The following is a 6,535-nucleotide window of genomic DNA, read 5'->3' as shown; positions in this document are numbered from 1 at the left end:
GAGTGTAAGAAGTTTGGAAGATAAAAGGCCACAATAGTTGGGGTCTGGAGGTGATGCACATTGGATTCTGAGGTGGTTTGCTGACACTGGTGTGGGTTCAAATCCATCCCAGTTGATGGGATGAAAGTTCCAATTCTTCCTGTTGGAACATTTTCTTATGAAAGGAGCTTTGGGTTATCTTAATCTAGTTCTTAATGGGCACAAGTACAAATACAAATTCCCCATTATTTGGTGTAACAGGGCATCTGCATTATGCATCAGGCATTTGGAAAATAGGGATTTAAAATTGGAAAGAAGTTAGTTATCAATGACTCCCAGCTTTGTTCCATATCTAAATTTCCATGCCAAGAATAAACACAAATTTTTTCTATTTCTGATGAAAACAGAGGTCTGAAGATTGCATAATGAGTGTGGTTAATGTGGTGTCTTCTTAGAAAATAAACACTTCAAAGTTGAGTTTGGCCGGATATGTGTATGAGTTTCCTTGAAAAGTGCCCAACAGAACTTCGGCAGATCTTTAAATGATTTTTAGCGTATTCGGTATAACTTCTACGTGTTTGGAAAGAGTGATATTTTCCTGATAGCTGTTTTAATGATGCGCTTGCATCAAACTCTGACACATAACGCTTGGTTTCAGCTATGCCACCATGGGAATGCCAGCGTTGCAGTTCCACATGATAAACTATTGTGGAAAACCTGATGTGTGATTTCTATAATAAATGTGATGAGGGATTTGCTTGGGGTGAGTGTTTAAAGTCAGAGAGTGGAAATTCTGGTGGTGCCAATGTAATGCTGGAAGCATAGCATGGTGGACTCCTGTCATCACTCTGTCCCCATTGTGATCCTGTTCCAAATCTTGGGAACGGTGTCATTACCATGTTAGAGGTGGGCATCCATGTCAGTAGCAAGGCTGCAGTGACAACCATTCAGCAGAACTGCTGGATGTTGGAAAGCTACTTACTGCTCCATGGGAAAAGGTCAAATTCTCCTAGAATAACAAAAGTCTAACAAAAATCTGATGTGAATTTCCCTTGATAGCAAGCCCTCAATTCTAATGGCAACTGATACCTGACATCGTGGAGCCTATGTGCAACCCACATGCTTTCTTTCTGCTGGCCTGCATATCATTGACTGTCTTGCCAATGTATTGGAATGATTTTTAGCGAAGGAGCCAGGAAACATACACAGACAGGCCATTGCTATTTTCAAGGGGTACAAGCCCAGCTGAGACAGGTTGAGCCTCAATTTCAACTTGAATTTTGCCCCAGAGTGAATTTTGGGCCAGAGTTTCACCAGAAAAGTAAAAGTGAGGTAGTGTGTACCTACCCACTGAAGAACCCAATGATCAGGTCCCAAACCCAAAGCGATTCAAACCCAGCAATTTCAATTCAGAATTCAGTAAGAACAAGGGCCCAGAAGAAATCTCAGACATCTCACAGGGGCTAAAAACCAATTTATTACCCAGTGTCACTATAGGGAGAAAAATTATCAAGGTGCTGGAACCTGAATGGTTAAAACCACATGTCGAAAACACAGCAGTTGAAGGGTTAAAGCTTGTACATACAGGAAAACTTGGCTTAAGCAATAATGGAAATTTGCAGACTCCAAGCTTCACCAACAACCACACGTTTATTGAGATGCACATCCCTAGGGTATTACAAATTGATACGAGAGAAACTTTAACCCATTTGATGACACATAACCATCCCAGACAAAACTCCCAAAAAATTAAATCAGCATAGCTGTTGCAGACAAAGCCAGCTGAAGCAATTCTAAGATTAATGAGTGAATTTGAGGAATGAGTGTTGAGAATGAATGTGTGTTTTTTTTTTTCACTTTTCTACAACTAATGAAATGTTCCTATCGTTATATTTCATCCTGCTTGGGTGGAGGTGTCAAGAGCATATGATATACCAAATGAGAAATATTAATTCATCGGTTGGAAACTTAAATGAAACTTTTAATGGGAAAAAAATGAGTTAACTTTAAAAAAAAAACTGACAGCCAAGATGGCCACTGCAATTTGCATCTGAAATACCTAACATTCCAGCACATCAAATTGGAGACATACGTCTTACAAGAAGCTCAGCCAGGACAATGCTTTGGCTAAGTGAGTAGATTATCCAGATCACCCTCATTAGCAGGACATTCAAAGCCATCTAGAGACATTCATGAGTCATCCCTCCAGAGGTAAATGCTGATAATACCACCTGAGAGAAGTTTTGGGTTTTAAGAGTTTGGAACTCATTAAAAACAAAGAGGAGTGAGAGAACCATATGACCATCTTCCCAGGCTTATGTTCCACACAAAAGATACAAGGAGTAACTGAGACTGCAGCAGCAGAGAAGGTTGTGCGCCTCCCTATCTCTCTCTCTCTATTTCCAGAAAACATCAAGTTTAAAAACCATCTGTCACTGTGGACCCTCCAAGCCTACAGATTGTTACATAGACCAGGGGAAGAGAGCCACTTACAAAACTGCCAAGAAAACCCTGAGCCAAGCTGGCTAACCACAAAGTGCACTTTGTCCAGACAAAGACTTCAAGAGAACAACTCCAGTCGGAAGACCATCGAATCATCCTGCCTCAAACTGTGTATTTAACTTTTATTTATTCTGGACTTCAATCCAACCAAAAAACTACTTTCTGTTCTGTAATCTATTTGTGTGTGTGTGATCGTCGTGTGAATGTGTGCGTGAATGTGTAGCATATTTTTTAAATTATTTTTAGATTGGTTTAGCTTGTTGAATATAATAAACTTACATCTTTCTTCTTTAAATTCAAGAAAACCTATCTGATTGGTTCTTCCACAATCACATTAAAGGTAAAAGGTAAAACACTCCTGAGGTAGTCAGTACAACCACTGTTTAAAAAAGAATAAACCCTGTTACAGTCAAATAAGAGGAAGGGCAAGATGGACGATTGTGACCCCCTCCCCACCTGACTGTAACAACCATTACAACCTATTTAACTTAGAGTGTAGAAACTCCAGTGGTGCAACATTGTCACCAGAAGTGGCAGGGCACAACTTTGATCCTCCCATGGTCCCATTCCAAATTCCATATTAGCGATAGATACCCATACTGGTAGGCACTACATGGGCTCCCATCCTGCTGACCAGTTGGAACATCAGAGTGGCATTCTACCTCTTCAAGAGGGAAGCCATAGACATGTAGGACTGAAGCCTGGAGCCATCACAAAGTTGTTGAAAGTTGCTCCCACATTGACATGCCCAGAATCACACAGCTCCCTTACTGTGGGCCCCAACTCTAAAGAGGGATTAATTGCCTGACTTCTTCTGATGTTGGCACCACTGGATCTATCAATGGCATATCTGGCAGGTTTCCCATGATAATCCTGGAATCACTCCTCAGGCATGCCCCCAAATTGCAGTTGGGACACAGAAGGTTAGCATCGGTTTTATTAGAATTCAACAAATTTAGAAGATAATAAAAATTGTCTTGCAAGTGCAAGATATTCTTTTAGCGACACCTTTGAATTTTTATATTAAATTTTGTTTCAAATTGCAAATCACTCTATATTACTACATTCAATGTAGAGCATACTTATAAAAATCTTGTGGCTGAAAAGGAGGGGACAGCCCCAGGACCTAATGCCATTTGGTTTCACTTTAAGAACTTAACAACCCTGGTAAAATAATGACTTTATGGGCAAGCTGGGTACTAAATTGTGCAGATGAAGAAGGTTCAAGTTATAGTTCTTGGTCTTCACTAAGTTAGATCATCATTGTCAGATTGGAAGTAGGGGTGCTAGAATTGAATGCAAGGTCCCTTGACTAGATATCAGTCTGGGATCCCACTCCTTATTGCTTTCTGTCAATGGCTGCTGGGACACCGTGCTGTGTGTATTTTAGGTGAGGACAGAACATGTTCAGTTTGACCCTTCTCCACATCACGGTGAATAGTTAGTCTATACCCATTGACTGGGCTCACAAAAGAGTAATGATGGAGAAGAGGAAATGAAAGGAACATTGTGGGAAATGAAATGACATTTATCAGCCACATATAGCAAGCATGTTTAAGGCATACATTAATTTCTTGATATTTGCATTAAGTGCATCAGCCTTAAAGCTGATGCTATTTTCAGTTCAGACTACATAAGATATGTTCTGGAAATATTTCAATATTCTCTTGGATTGCTACCTCACAAGCCAAAGATTCATGATCAAACCTGATATTATGTTCCATGGAACCAACTGAAGTCACACACAATCTCTCCATTCAATGATACTACTTCTGATAAATTAAATTGTGCAGTCTTCCTACAGAAGTTTTAGTAGCGAGTGGCACTGCTGATAACAGTTTAGCAAACTGTCACAGGAAGTATTTTCCCTCTCCCAGGAGATAACATGACTTGGTGGAGGAGGGGAGTTGGTGATTATCAATGGACAGGCTAGATGGACGAGTTTTCTGTTGTTACTCAATAAAGCCAATTAGGAACTTTATAAATGTTTACTTGCAATTATTTTAAAATTAAATACAAGATGAGTACTTATCTCACAAATATTTGAGGGTAAACCCATTGTAGGCTCATCTTGGAGCTTTGCTTGAACATTTTTATTAAAATCTAACCATACTGTAAGAAGAATGTGGGTAAAATTATTACAATAAAAAAACAGGCCAATGTCTTTTTCTCATTAATAATCCAATAACAAAAATGGATTATTCTCCACTTTTTCCACCACCTCCAGCAAAATGCCACCAACAAACACATCTTCCCCTCCCCTTCCCTTTCAGCATTCCAATGTGACCATTCTCTCTGTAGCACCTTGGTCCACACTTACATCACTCCCCACACCTGCTCCCTTACCCCAGCATCATCGCATGCAAGCACAGCAAGTGCAACACCTGCTCTTTCACCTCCTCCCTTCCCAATGTCCAGGGCCTCATCCACGCCTTCTGCACAAAAGACTGATTTATTTGTGCTTCTTCAAACTTAGAATACTCTATTTGCTGCTCACGATGTGGTGAGACTATTGGGGAGACCAAACGCAGATTGGGTAATCACTTTGCTGAACACATCCATTTAACCCGCAGGCGTGACCCTGAACTTCCAGTTGCTTGCTACTTTAATTCTCCATCCCACTCTCACTCTGATTCATCTGTCCTTGACCTCCTGCATTGCTCCAATGAAGTTCAAGGAACAGCACCTCAGCTTTCGACTAGGCATGTTACAGCCATACAGTCATAGAGTCATTTACGGCACAGAAGGAGGCCATTTGGCCCATCAAGTCCATGCCGGCTCTCCACGGAACTATCCAGTCAGTCTCACTCCCCCACTCGAACCCCGCAGCCCTGCAAGTCTATCTCTCTCAAGTGGCCATCCAACTTCCTCTTGAAGTCATTGATTATCTCTGCTTCCATTACCCTTGTGGGCAGTGAATTCCAGGTCATCACCACCTGCTGTGTTAAAAAGTTCTTCCTCATATTTCCCTGCAATCTTTGTCCCCTAGTCCTTGTACCATTAGTTAATGAGAACAGTTTGCCTTGTCTAACTTATCTAAACCTGTCATAATCTTGTACACTTGTATTAAATCTCCCCTCAATCTCCGTTGTTCTAAGGAGAACAAATTAACCCAGCTTTTCCAACCTAACCTTGTAAGTAAAATTCCCCATCCCTGGAACAATTCTGGTAAATCTCTTCTACACTCTCTCAAGGACCCTCACATCCTTCCTGAAGTGTGGTGACCAGAACTGCGTGCAATACTCCATTTGGGTCTAACCAGAGCTTAACATCAAATTTAACAACTTTAGACCTTAACCTCCATTTCCATTTTTCTCTCAGACAGCGGGTGCTTGTAATGCATGATAACTGCACCAGAGACACTGGGCGTGGAGAAGGTGTGGGCCAATGCTTGATGATTCACTATTATACTTGTTTTATTATCAACTCATTTTGCCTTGCACCATCCCCATTTTTGTCACTTAATCAGTCCTGTTCTTCACCCTATCACAGCCCTTGTCAATTTTGTCCTTTTCCTTCTCTTCCCCTTGGCCCTGGTTCTGCACTTGCTTAAAAACTGTTCATCTCAACAAGGTTTTTGCTGCCTGTTTGGATGAGAGCAAAGTCTGCAGGGTGGAGGAGCAAACTGACCCCGGCACCATGGTACAGGACGCTATTCAAGTGGGGGGAGTGAAAAGTAATGTGGTAATGATAGGTGGCAGTATAGTCAAGGGATACCGTTCTCTGCAGCTGCTATGAGGAGTTCCAAAGATTATGCTGCCTGCCAGTGTCAGGGTTAAGGATATCTCCTCATGACTGCAGAACTTGGAGTAAGAGGGGAAGGACCCAGATGTCTATTAGGAACCAACGATGTAGGTAGAACTGCCAGAGGGAGGCTGACTCCATTGAACTGGCAGCTTCCACAGATGGCAGGGGGCCCCTCCACTGTGGGCAAAATGGTGGAGAGGAAACAAAATTACCCCTAATTGGGGTCTTAATAATGCAAATTGCCTTCCCGCCTCCATGGAGTGGGCAGCCGACCTGCTTCCCAGCCCGCCCCTGGGAAACCTCCCCC

The sequence above is a fragment of the Heterodontus francisci genome, chromosome 5 (assembly GCF_036365525.1).
Source record: "Heterodontus francisci isolate sHetFra1 chromosome 5, sHetFra1.hap1, whole genome shotgun sequence".
Lineage (NCBI taxonomy): Eukaryota > Metazoa > Chordata > Chondrichthyes > Heterodontiformes > Heterodontidae > Heterodontus > Heterodontus francisci.
Note: the sequence above shows the minus strand (reverse complement) of the source record.